The 13,543-nt window shown below is 44.1% G+C and overlaps 1 protein-coding gene across 1 annotated transcript in view; it reads left to right on the top strand.

Moving 5' to 3' along the window:
• Positions 1–13,543, top strand: part of LOC134439570 (dedicator of cytokinesis protein 2) — a 338,998-nt gene that overhangs the window by 182,639 nt on the left and 142,816 nt on the right. The gene's annotated exons all lie outside the window — the stretch shown is intronic.

The following is a 13,543-nucleotide window of genomic DNA, read 5'->3' as shown; positions in this document are numbered from 1 at the left end:
CCCAGGAGAGGAAGAGAAGCTGGGTTGCCATAGGGACGGGGATGATAAGGTTTGAGACAGTCGGATGGGGAAAATGTTATTGAGTTGGAATGATCACATCAGCGGGGAGGCTGGCTGTTATGACATATGAACTCGCTTCCGATCTAAATGAAGAAAAAATGGTATAGATTTGCAAGGGTTTTACTCTTGGGTGTACTACGACTGTTGAATGAACATTCTAGAAAACACACACACACACACACACACACACACACACACACACACACACACACACACACACACTTCCTCTAACAGTATCTCTGCCTGTTACTCCCTCTCTCTTTCCCTACCTCCTCCCTCTCTCTCTCTCTCTCTCTCTCTCTCTCTCTCTCTCACACACGCGCACACAAACACACGCACATGCACACAGTGATGATTGATATACTTGATGAGCACACACTCTCATTAATTTTCGTGCCGGTCACTAGGTTGTCCATATTTCATGCATGCCAATGTACGTGACATGCACTATGAACGCCCCAACCTACACAAACTCATTCGCATACTCTGTAAAAGTACACACACACACACACACACACACACACACACACACACCCTTAATTTGCTTTTAGATTAATAAAGTCTACTACTAGTCTATACACACACGCATGCAGTTAATTTCTTTTTGGATTAATAGAATATCACTACTACTATTTTATAGACACACAAAGGCACGCACACACACACACACACACACACACACACACACACACACACACACACACACACACACACACACACACACACACACACACACACACACACACATACACACACCCCAGACACAGCCTGAATTCTACTCCATCTGTCAGAGTGGTGGAGCCGAGAGAGATACGAATATGATTTTTTTTTTTTTGTCATGCTAATAAAGCTTATGAATTGACTTATTTGAATTGAATAGAGAGAGAGAGAGAGAGAGAGAGAGAGAGAGAGAGAGAGAGAGAGAGAGAGAGAGAGAGAGAGAGAGAGAGAGAGAGAGAGGGTTGGCATAAATGGTACTGTATTGAAAGAAGAGTTGAAGAGGTGGTTGTGGTTGAGGTCGGTGAGATGCTGACATGGCTGCTGCAGCTGCTGGGTGGAGGGTCCCCTCTGAAGTGAAGGGTGTTTATTGCTTACAGGCCTGACCTCTGTCAGCTTAACACTTCAAACAGCAGAGAGCAGTGCCAACACCTGACACACCAGGCTTATGCACACACACACACACACACACACACACACACACACACACACACACACACACACACACACACACACCTTTTTCCCACCATCATGAAGGAGATATACTGTATGTATGTAAGTCATTGAGGAGAGGGGCTGGTTCATGATGGTGAAATTCTGCTGCTTCAGAGCTTTTCTTTGTGCAGGGTCTCCTCTGAAGTGTTGCAGTCCTTGTGGGTTCTGTATGTGATCCCTGTCAGCTGAACACCGCAACCTGTCGAGAGCAGTGCCAACAAACCATCTCAGGAGGGTAACCAAGATGAATCACTCCACTTGTCGCCAGTGCAACAAAGTGGAATCAATACTGGTCTCCTAAATGGACTTCTTAAACTTTCCGTATTGAACTCCATTCATTTTGTAACCCTGCTAATCTTCCAAAGGGGCATGGGAGCCCCTATACATGGCAGCTCAGAAGCTTACTGCATATTAATTCTGGTAGAAACTACTTAAGAGCCGTCTCCTCCTTATCAATCATATCTGGTGCCAACACCTGACACGCAAGCCTTATTTTCACACATATACATCTCATTGGTAGTGGGGATAAGGGTGGTGCTATAAGGAGAGGGGGTGGTTCATGGTGATATGATTCCGCTGTTTCAGAGATTTTCTTTGCACTGGGTCCTCTCTGAAGTGCAGTCCCTGTGGTTTACAGGTGTGATCCTTGTTAGCTTAATGCCGCAGCCTGCAGAAAGCAGCTCCAACTAACGTTCGCAAAATGGTAACCAAGCTCAATCGTTCTAGGTGTCACCAGTGCAACAAAGTGGAATCAATACTGGTCTCCTAAATGGACTTCTTAAACTTTCCGTATTAACCCTTATGTTGTGTTCGGGTCATTTTTGACCCGTTTTCAAGTTTTAGTGTGAAAAAAACACACTTTCCTTTATTTTCTTGGAATAAGGCTTCATCTAATCCTCAGTCACAATCATTGCAACACAAAAAAAATATGTTTTATCATTTTAGTAAATTTTAAAGGTCCAAAAAAAAAAAAGTTACATCTGTGGTGTTCAGGGTCAAAATTGACCCGGCATAGATTTTTGGCTGTTGTATGCATTTCTGAAAAGCTGTTGGTTGCCCCTTGTCTTTAGTTTGGTGATTTATGGTGAGGGAAATATATTTCTTGCCTGAATTTTTTTTGCCAGCTTTTTCATATTCCAAATCCAATATGGCAGTCAGACAGTCCCATACACTACAATACGTCATATCTCCTGTTCTGAAAGGAGTACAGATGTATTTCTGGTGTCTACTCATATGTTTTCATGGTCAGGGAATCCATTTCTGCATTATATAATGAGATTTTTTGCACATTTGTTTGCGAAATACATTTTTGCACATTATTTTGTCCAAAAAACGTATCAAAAATTCATAATGGCACCCAAACATGTAGAACTGGTCTTATATTTTCCATAAAGTTGATGTGGCAATGACATAATGGTCCATGTTCATGGCATAGGGGATTCAGATGAATAGTGTGACTTTTTTCATGTTAATTGATGTGTTCATTTCCAATATATTTGCATTAGATTGGTGGAATAGCTGTGACTCGGACAGAATTGTTATTTTGTATATTTACCACACTAAAATCATATAAATATTGAAAAACACCAAGTCAACATATTTAAACATTGAATTTATGCACTGAAAAACTAATTTAGTTGACATTTGGTCTTTATCCTGCTATAAATCTCTTTGGGTTGGTTTGGACCTCAACACCACAAATGCCACTATTGATGATATTTTTCAATATTAGAGAAAAAAACAATAAAATAAATTTGGGGGTTGTTGTACTCTCATATCAGCTGTAATACATGGACAACATAATCACTAATTGTATCACTTTAGGAGGTATTAATAGTGAATTTATGCAGATTTTGATAGTTTTGGTCATCAAAAACGATTTGTATAATGTAAGATAAAAGACCAGTAAAGTCAAAAAGATGAATACATAAAGTAATATTTCCATGGATATGAATAAATACCAAGTTAGCCATGAGATGAAAAACAATATTTGATGATAACTAGTGTTTTTGGGTATTTTATGGCTGAGTTTTGTTAACACGGGTCAAAAATGACCCAAACACCACAGGTGTATGCAGCTTATGAACACAACACAAGGGTTAAGCTCTATTCATTTTGAACCTCCCGCTAATCTTCAAAAGGGGCATGGGAGCCCCTATGCATGGCAGCTCAGAACCTTACACCATATTTATTATGGAAGAAGCTTCTTATGGACCGTCTCGTCCTTATCTATCATCTCTGGTGCCAACACCTGACACACAAGCCTTATTTTTACACACAGCACCACCCTTATCCCCACCATCAATGAAATGTATATGAGGAGAGGGGGTGGTTCATGGTGATATGGTTCTGCTATTTCAGAGATTTTCTTTGCACTGGGTCCTCTCTGAAGTGCAGTCCTTTTGGCTTACAGGTGTGATCTCTGTTAGTTTTACACCGCAGCCAACTAACGTCCGCAAAATGGTACCAAGCTAAATCGTTCTAGGTGTCACCAGTGCAACAAAGTGTCTCCTAAGTGGGCGTGACTTCTAAAACTTGCTGCATTGAACTCAATTAACTTTGAACCCCCGCTAGTCTCCTAAGGGGGCATGGAAGCTCCCTCCTTATCAATCATCTCTGGTGCCAACACCTGACACGCAAGCCTTATTTTCACACACACACACACACACACACACACACACACACACACACACACACACACACACACACACACACACACACACACACACACACACACACACACACACACACACACACACACACACACACACACACACACACACACACCCTTATTCCAACCATCATGGAGGAGATATGAGGAGAGGGGGTGGCTAATGATGAGATTCTGCTGCTTCAGATATTTTCTTTGTACAGGGTTCCTTCCAGGGCTTGACATTAACGTTTTGCTCACAGGCCACAGTGGCTAGTGGTTTTCCAGAGTTACTAGCCATTCAGTCTTTCTTCTAGCCAACTTTGTTGTGAGTATTTTTAAGATGTATTTTCTTTATTATGTTTACATCTAAGCTCATAAAATGATGTGATAAAACAAGACGATCTGTGCTCTGAACATAGTGTTGAATGAAACTGCCTGCAGTATATGAGACAAATAAAGTTGTATTTAGATCATTCAGATTTTAAGATATATGCTACTGAGGTATGTCATACCCAAGCAGTGTTACTCACAGAAATTTTGGAAACTATGGCGCCGGCCGGGATTTTTTTGTGTGTGTGTGTGATGGGGGATGGGGGATTAAATGCAAAACGGCAAAACAATGAGTAAAGTATGACATTGGCGCATGGACAAACTATGTTTTGAGAAATTACATAAGATTTTACATTGTCATTTACCGGTATATAAAAACATTCACTACAGTGGATAATTTCTGTTTGCGACACACTTTTCATTCGTCCCTCATGCAGGGGTCTATGCAATGACAAAAAATACAACAAAATAGGAGCACATATATAGGGGTGCATATAGGCATACATATTCTACGTGAGGGGTGCTGGTCACAGGGCCAGTTTTTCTAAATTCCTCCCAGTAAAAGGGCTGAACAACATATTACACATTTATGTCTATATTCACATTCATTACACATTCATTTCTATATGCAGCCCGATGTGTCCTCTGCTGTGTCAATGAAGGCCTGTCGCCTAACTCATTATCATACAACTGTAAAACAAAGCCTGGGGAGTGTCAGTAAACTCATCCCAACTATCCCTTCTCTGAAGGTTTTTTTATTGCTCCCAAACCCAAGTTAACTACCACAACTTGACTCGGCTTTAGATCCCTATGTCCTACAAGCACTCATGGTTTTCTCTATAGGGTGTATTTACTCTAGGAGGAAAATGCGAAGGAAATCGTTTTTCAAATAGTTTTTTACAGAAAACGGAAATCGTTAAAAAAAAAAAAATAAAATATATATATATATATATATATATATATATATATATATATATATATATATATATATATATATAGAATACCTGCCAATATGGCTAGTGAGACTAAAACCGTTGCTAGCCACGGCCAAGTTTTTCCCATTTTTGGCTGGTTTGCAGGTGCCAATGTCAAGCCCTGGTAGTCTGTATAGCCTCCAGGTGTGATCCCTGTTAGCCTAACTCCACAGCCCGCAGAAAGCGATGCCAACTAACAATCGCAAAATGGTAATCAGGATAAACCATTCTACTCGTCACCAACACAACAAAGTGGAATCAATATCTGGTGTCTTAAATGCGCGTAACCTTTTAAAACTTTCTCCAATACATCCATTCATTCTGAACCCCTGCAGGTCGCTCCATCCTTATTTCCACCATCAATGAGATATACAGTACAGTATACATGAGGAGAGGGGCTGGTTCACGTTAATGAGATCCTGCTGCTTCAGCTACTGGCTTTTTTGCGGAGGGTCCCTTCTGATGTGGAGAATGAAGAGTGCATATGGCTAACAGGCGTGACCTCTGTCAGCTTAATACTGCCGCCTGCAGAGAGCAGTGCGCACGAACGCACGCACACACACACACACACACACACACACACACACACACACACACACACACACACACACACACACACACACACACACACACACACACACACACACAACCTTATTCCCACCTTTCTGCCTTTACCAGTCTGATCCTCACACTCACCCCCTGCTGTTTCTAAGTGCACATCTCCTTCAACCTTAAAGGATTTATCCGGAGTTGGAACAAGTTTGCCTGATTTTTGCATGTTTGGGATGAAATACAGTCACTCTAGAGCAAAATCAAGGCAAAAGGATGCGTTTTGAGAAAGTTTGATAATATCACGTTAGCCTCGTTAGCCATATCAGCCATGCAATATGAAAGATGCGGGCATCGTTTTTCGGCGGTTACACACATTTCAAAAACACAACATTTTAAAGTCTTGCACAGCTCAAAACAACGTCACACTTACCTCGTAATATGTTGAGGGTATCCACACATAAACCGAAGTGTCCAAAGTCCTTCATGTATTCTTGAAAGGTCTGCAGAATGTGTTTTGTGAAGCTACTACCTTGAGAATATCTAAAATACGGTCAAGACAACTATTTGACACTAAAGCCCACCAAGTAGATTGCCGAGTGCGTCGCACCATCAGCTATGATTATTTCCATAGCGAGTAACCACAGCTGATGGTGCGACGCACTCGGCAATCTACTTGGTGGACTTTAGTGTCAAATAGTTGTCTTGACCGTAATTTAGATATTCTCAAGGTAGTAGCTTCACAAAACACATTCTGCAGACCTTTCAAGAATACAGGAAGGACTTTAGACACTTCGGTTTATGTGTGGATACCCTCAACATATTATGAGGTAAGTGTGACGTTGTTTTGAGCTGTGCAAGACTTTAAAATGTTGTGTTTTTGAAATGTGTGTAACCGCCGAAAAACGATGCCCGCATCTTTCATATTGCATAGCTGATATGGCTAACAAGGCTAACGTGATATTATCAAACTTTCTCAAAACGCATCCTTTTGCCTTGATTTTGCTCTAGAGTGACTGTATTTCATCCCAAACATGCAAAAATCAGGCAAACTTGTTCCAACTCCGGATAAATCCTTTAATACTGCACCTGCAGAGAGCAAACTCTCTCTCACTCTCTCACTCACTCGCGCACACACATGCACTCACATGCACACACACGCACACACACGTACACACACGTACACACACGCACACATACGTACACAATCATTATTCTCTCTCACATACACCCTGTTACCTCCTAACACTAGCAGTGTCAAGACGCCATTTCTCCCAAAGTCTCCAATGGTCTTATTAATGGTACAAGCCAAAGGGATGAAGCGAGGGTGAAGAGAGAGAGACGGAGACAGAGAGGGTCCCAAAGTCCCGAAAGCCTGACATGCACACCGCCCTTATTGCCACCTTCACCAGCCGTATGCAGTAGACACACCACCTGCAAATAGACACACCACTGTCTTTCCCATTCCCTGTTATTCCCACAACCAACCGTATTCCTATTATAACCTAACACTCCCACCCTGTAAGATTCCCACCACCCACCCTCTGTCAGCCAAATTATACCATACAACAGAATTGTACGTCAACCAATAAGCAACACAAATAGGACAGTGATTCCCAAACGGGGGGTCGGGAGGGACCATCATCGGGTTCATGGATGTACTGCAGGAATGTAATTGGGTAAATGTAGTGTTTTCATAGGATATATGAACATATACACATTGTTGGTAATGACATTCACTGGAATGGTCAATAATGTATTCACATGTCCTGTGTTTTTCTCCTTAAAATGTAGTGCTAAGGAACAAAAATGTTTGACATGTAGAGTATGCTTTTAGGAGGTGGGCCTTTTTGGAAATAAAATGTTACTGTAGGTGCAAAACGGATTCCCAATAGAAATAGTATGAGAACCATTGAATAGGATGACGTGTAGGATGCACTTCACAGTGACTCATGGACCAGTCTTCTTCACATGAATTCAAAAAGCTCCATGGCTTGCCACTTGACTCCCCTGCCCTGCAGTGTATTTCATTGGCTTGCCACTAGGGACATCAATCTGGATTTCTTACGCTTCTCTCCCACACCTGCCTTATTCCCACTCCACCTTCTTTCATGCCCTCCTTGTCCCCTTCTCCTCTTCTCCTCTGATCCACACGAAATCCCTTCATCTCTCCCATCTTTGTCCCCCGACCACTTGCCAATTCCTTTGCCTTTTTATTTCCCGCCCTCCACTTTCCCCTCTGTGCTCCTTTATTGGCTTGACTCTTGTCGTCTCTTTTTTGGCTTTTCACTCCTCATCTTTCTTTTTCACATTCTTTCTTTCTGTCTTTTTCTCCGCTGGTCCTCTGTGGCTCTCTGTCTCTCCTGAATCCCCTCTACTCTGTACTCCACCATCTGTTCGCGTGCTGCTGTTTCGCCGCGCCTTTGTTGTCTGTTCTACTCTCTTTCTCCATCCGTTCCGCCTCTCCATTCTTATCGCGCTCTTTCGCTCTCTCTCTTTCTCTCTCTCTCTCGCTCGCTCGCTCGCTCGCTCTCTCTCTCTCTCTCTGTCCTTTGCTCTCTCACTCATTCTCTGCCTCTCTCTCTCTCTCTCTCTCTCTCTGTCCTTTGCTCTCTCACTCATTCTCTGCCTCTCTCTCTCTCTCTCTCTCTCTCTCTCTCTCTCTCTCTCTCTCTCTCTCTCTCTCTGTCCTTTGCTCTCTCACTCATTCTCTGCCTCTCTCTCTTTATCTTTCACTTCTCATTTTCCTCGCCCCAACGCCACCTCTCATTCTTTCAGACTTCATTTAGGAGCCCCTTTTTTCGTTCATCCCTCTCTCCATTCATTCACACGCCATTCCCCTGGCTCCTCTCCCCGTCCTTAACGTACTCCCTTTCCTCCTTTCTTCCTCTCTTTCTCTGCACCCCATTCTTTTACTCTGTCCTTCTGCTCATTCTTTTGTACTTTCATTCTCTCGACTCTCAATGGGGACCATCCTTTGCGCTCTCTCTCTCTCTCTCTCTCGCGCTCTCTCTCTCTCTCTCTCTCTCTCTCTCTCTCTCTCTCTCTCTCTCTCTCTCTCTCTCTCTGTCAGTCACTCACTGTATCCATGGCAAGGGCATTGGAACTCTCAAGATGCTGGATAATGAATCCCACTACTGTACCTCTGCCCATCTCCTTTGCTCTCCTCCTCTCCTTCAGACACTTCAAAGACTGCTGTATTCACCAGAGGGTACACCATGGGTGCAATTTGGACTGGCAGTACTCAGGAAAGCAGGGGGTGGGCTGCTTGATAAACACCTGGTGTTGATGGACTGTGACTGGGCGCAGAGAAGAGTGCAGCCCCACTCCTCCTTCTACAGCTCGGTGTTCAAAGCTCTTGGACTTTTAAGTATGTCAAGGGAGGGTGATGTTCATTTTGGGGCAGAAGAACCTTTGTTTTATAACAAGTTTCTTGGGGCACAGCAGGGTTTTTCACCTTTGTTAATTGACCTGTTCATTGGGCGGGGTTTTTCAAGGGTAAGAGACCTGCTAGACCTACCAAATGAGGGGTGGAAGCCTGTTGAGCTATTGGCGCAACAGCTGGGGTTCAGGTCACTGAGGACTATGGGAAGGCTGCTGGGGAGCTTAAAGGATTCATTGCCGGACGGGTTAAGGCTGTCCCTTGGGCCAGGCGCGGCCAGGGGTGTGGGTACAGACGCGCCGGTTTTTCCTGATTTTAAGATATCCCCAAAATTCACTGGGGTAGGGGTGCAGGTGGGCTCACTGCTTAAATGGACAGACTGTACTGGGCTGGGTTTTTGTACAGTTGGGAAGAGGCTGCTATACCATGTGTGTGTGAAGAGCACTTACGGTTCGCAACTCATTGGGCGGCCAGACACTAAGTGGAGGACTTTTCTGGGTGCCGGCCAATCCGCAGCACCTTCTTGGAGGACTTTGTATAAAAGCCCGATCCCCAAACGAGCTGGTGACCTTCAGTGGCGCATCCTACACTGTGCTATGGCCACAAAGGTGTTTCTTGCAAGGTTGGGGGGTGGGGTCTCTAACCTTTGTACATCATGCAACGTACCTGAATCTGTGTTCCATGTCTTTTCTGAATGTGTAAAATTAAGTCCATTGTTCTGCACGCTCACACGAGTTTGCGCTAGATTTGGTTTCATTTTTTCCAAGGAATTGTTTATTTTTGGCGTGAAGTACTCAAAGAAAGCTGCATCTGTATGTACATGTTTAAATTTTCTTGTTGGTCAAGCCAAGATGGCTATGTGGAAATGTCACAGGCTAGAGCAGGAGGGCAAAACAGTGGAACAAATTGACATGTTCAAAATGTTAGTTGAGGCAAGGATCTCAGCAGAATTTGCCTATTTTCAACTTACTAACAACATTGATATGTTTGGAAAGAAATGGTGTATGGACAAAGGCTTGTGGATAGTTGATAGTAGCCATAAGCTACGCTTCATTTGGTAATAATGTGGTTGTATTCATGTGATGGGATGATGATGGGGTGGGGCAAGGGCTGTAAGGTTTGTTGTGGTTATGAGGGAGAGGGCTCCTCCCTTCACTATGCTGGATTTTCGACCTATGGAGTTGGCTATATCCTGTAATGTAAAATAGTGAAGGTGTCACAATAAACGATGTGTTAAAATTCAAAAAAAATTCTCCTTCATTCTTCCTTGATCCCTCTCTCCCCTCCCTCTCTCTGCACGTCTTTCTTCCTCTCTTTCTCTATCCATCTCTCTCCTTCTCCATCTCTCTCTCTCTCTCTCTCTCTCTCTCTCCATCTCTCTCCATCTCTCTCTTCTCCTTTCCCCAATCCAATTCCGGGTTGGTTTATTAGCGTGGCTGTTTGGAGGCAGTGTAGTGTTGCCAAGCGGAGAGATCAATACAACAACATGTTAGTTTATGGCAGTGCCTCATTGAAGGAGAAGGGGAAGGAGAAAGTAAAGATGATTTATGCACATATGCATGTGCTTATTCATATGCATGCACATACTTATTTTTACACACAAGCCTGCACACAGAGGCACAGCACAGGCCTATTAGTCACCACACTGTCTCTATCCCCCTTTTCTCTGGGTATGTCTATCCATCTTTCTCTGTCTTTTTTTCTATCATTCTTTTTTCCTCTCTGCATCCCCCTTTCTCTCTCTGCCTTGCTTGCTATTTATCTGTGGCTATCTGTCTTTTCGTTTCCCCTCCCTCTATCTTGCTTTCTGTGTCTTTGACTTTCTCTCTCCCTCTCTCAAACTCTCCTTCGGTCTGTATTCTTTTTCTTGCTGTTTTTAATCTTTTTTTTTCTTTTCTGCCCTTCCCCTTTTCCCATTTTCCATTACCCCTATCAACCACTAGAAACAACATCAAACATCAAACACATTCCCCCTGTGCACTGTCTTACCCCTTGCTCAGGGCCTTGGTCTCTCTCTCTCTCTCTCTCTCTCTCTCTCTCTCTCTCTCTCTCTCTCTCTCTCTCTCTCACTCACTCACTCACTCTCACTCTCACTCTCGCACTCGCACTCGCACTCGCACTCGCACTCGCACTCGCACTCGCACTCGCACTCGCACTCGCACTCGCACTCGCACTCGCACTCGCACACGCACACTCACTCACGCACACACTCCCACACATCCACCCCCCACTGACTCCCTCCCCAACTCCCCCGCCTCCTCTTACCCCTCGCTCAGGGCCTTGGTCCTCTCCAGGTCCTGGATGACGTTGAGCAGCACTTTGATCTTCTCCTGGTTGGAGAGCAGGCTGTCCTCCACGCTCTGCAGCCGGCCGCCCTGCACCAGCCGGGGGTCCCCGTTGCACTGCGGCGTCTCAGGCAACAGCACGCCCGCCTCCGGGGGATGGCCGTGCTGGGTCGGAAATAACAATTGGCTATTGTTATATTCTCTTAATTAACTTTTTTGCACCACCAGCCAAAATGTCTAATAGAAACTAATCTTAACGGTCAAACACGGACACTAATGGGTCAACATGGCTGGTAAATTTTCACCAGCATTTGGCCGGTTGACTGGTGTTAATTTAGATCCCTGGTTATATTCATAAAAATTAAACAATAAATAAATATAAATAATGATAACACCACCAGCAACAATATAATAGTGTCTCTGGAAGCAGCGCCCCAGCCTTTGGGGGATGGCCATGCTGGTTTGAACATATTAATAATAATGATTAAATAAAATAATGAATTACAATAAATAATTTCAACAACAACAACATCCATAAACATAGCTGTAGTGTCTCGGAAAGCACTGCGTCAGCCTCCAGGAGAAGCCTGTACTAGTTGGTGGAAGATGATAATGGCAATAATTAAAATAATTAAAAATTAAACAACAACAGCATTAACAGCAACAACAACAGCTTCTACGGAAGCAGCAACAACAACAGCTTCTGGGGAAGCAGCACCCAGGGGGTGCGTTTGGCCATGCTGTTTGGTGGAAAATGAGGATGCACTGCTTTATTTGGCTTTCCCTGTTGCAATAATTAGAGGTTATACAGTCATTTATAAATTCCAAGATGATCATTAAAGTATTTAATAAATATATAGACCCGTTAGGCAGGCATTCTTTGCTCGAAGGACCCTATGGAGGCATAGAATATGAAGTATGTGAATTATATACAGTTTAACTGTACAGTACGTACTGTATTTGGGGGCATATAAACATTATTTAGCTGCACTGTGTACCTGTACGTTGGGCTTAAGGTTAGGCATAGGTTTGGGCATAATGTACAGTTTCAATGTAAGTACGTGATATGATGAGTTGGAGCATGTGCATAAACTTTTCTTTTGGTTTTCGGTTTGGTTTGGTAAACGCACACCATGTGAGGTGCGCACGGCGGTCACTAGTTGTTTGTATGAAAGAGACAATTCTTGCTGCGCTCTCAGAATTTCATGCAGGACCCACGTTTCAGTTTACGCCTTCATGAAAAACAAGTTGCACACTCAGAACGTCATGCAGCACAGGGTCCTGATGAAGTTAACAAGTGCATAAACTAAATATAAGAAGAAGAAACCATAAACTAAAGAATAAGAATAAAAGAAGAAACCATAAACTGTGTTACCGAAGATGATGCTCTGGAGACATCATGGTCCACCGACACCTTGGAAGATCCGGTGGGTTCAGTAGACACGGATGGTGGGGGTGGAGGTGGAGGAGGAGGAGGAGGAAGGTTAGGGTCTGGATGAAGCTCAATGGTTGTAGTTTGGCTCTCAGAGCCAATTGTAGAATGAGGGCGTACTGGTTTGGGTGTTGCTGATGGCTTTTTGTGCAGACTGGAGGACTTCTTGCGGAGCTGTGGAGAGGTTGTCTCCTGGCTGGAGGACGGGGGCACGTGGAGCTCATTTGGAAGTCTTGTGGATTTTTGAGCACTGTCGACAGAGGACGTCAACTTCCTCGTGTCCTCCTTGGGTTTGCTGGAGTCAGCCTCTTTACTGCTCGAGGCTGCAGTGGCCGTGGGTGCTTGTTTAGAGGGTGCAGTCTGTTTGTCCTGTGTCTGTGTTCGTGTCTTTGTTTTCAGAGCGATTGGGACGGCATTTGTGAAGTCTGTCTGTGTTTGTTTGGTCTGTGAGCTGCTACTGCTACGCTGCAGTGGCTCTTTCGCTTTGTTAGCCGCTAAGTCCCTCATATCCGTCTGCGTGTACGTGCTCGCCCTCTCCCGCATGTGCGTGCCCCTACGAAGGGACCCGCTGGGTGGCGCTTCGCTCGAATGCTGCTTCTGAAGTGTCTGGGCGCTCTTTCGAGGTGGATTGGGTAGAGTCATGCTCGCCCGGATGCGATGCACACC

Source organism: Engraulis encrasicolus, chromosome 23 (genome assembly GCF_034702125.1).
Source record: "Engraulis encrasicolus isolate BLACKSEA-1 chromosome 23, IST_EnEncr_1.0, whole genome shotgun sequence".
NCBI classification, from domain to species: Eukaryota; Metazoa; Chordata; class Actinopteri; order Clupeiformes; family Engraulidae; genus Engraulis; species Engraulis encrasicolus.
Note: the sequence above shows the minus strand (reverse complement) of the source record. Positions and strands in the feature narration are given on the sequence as shown.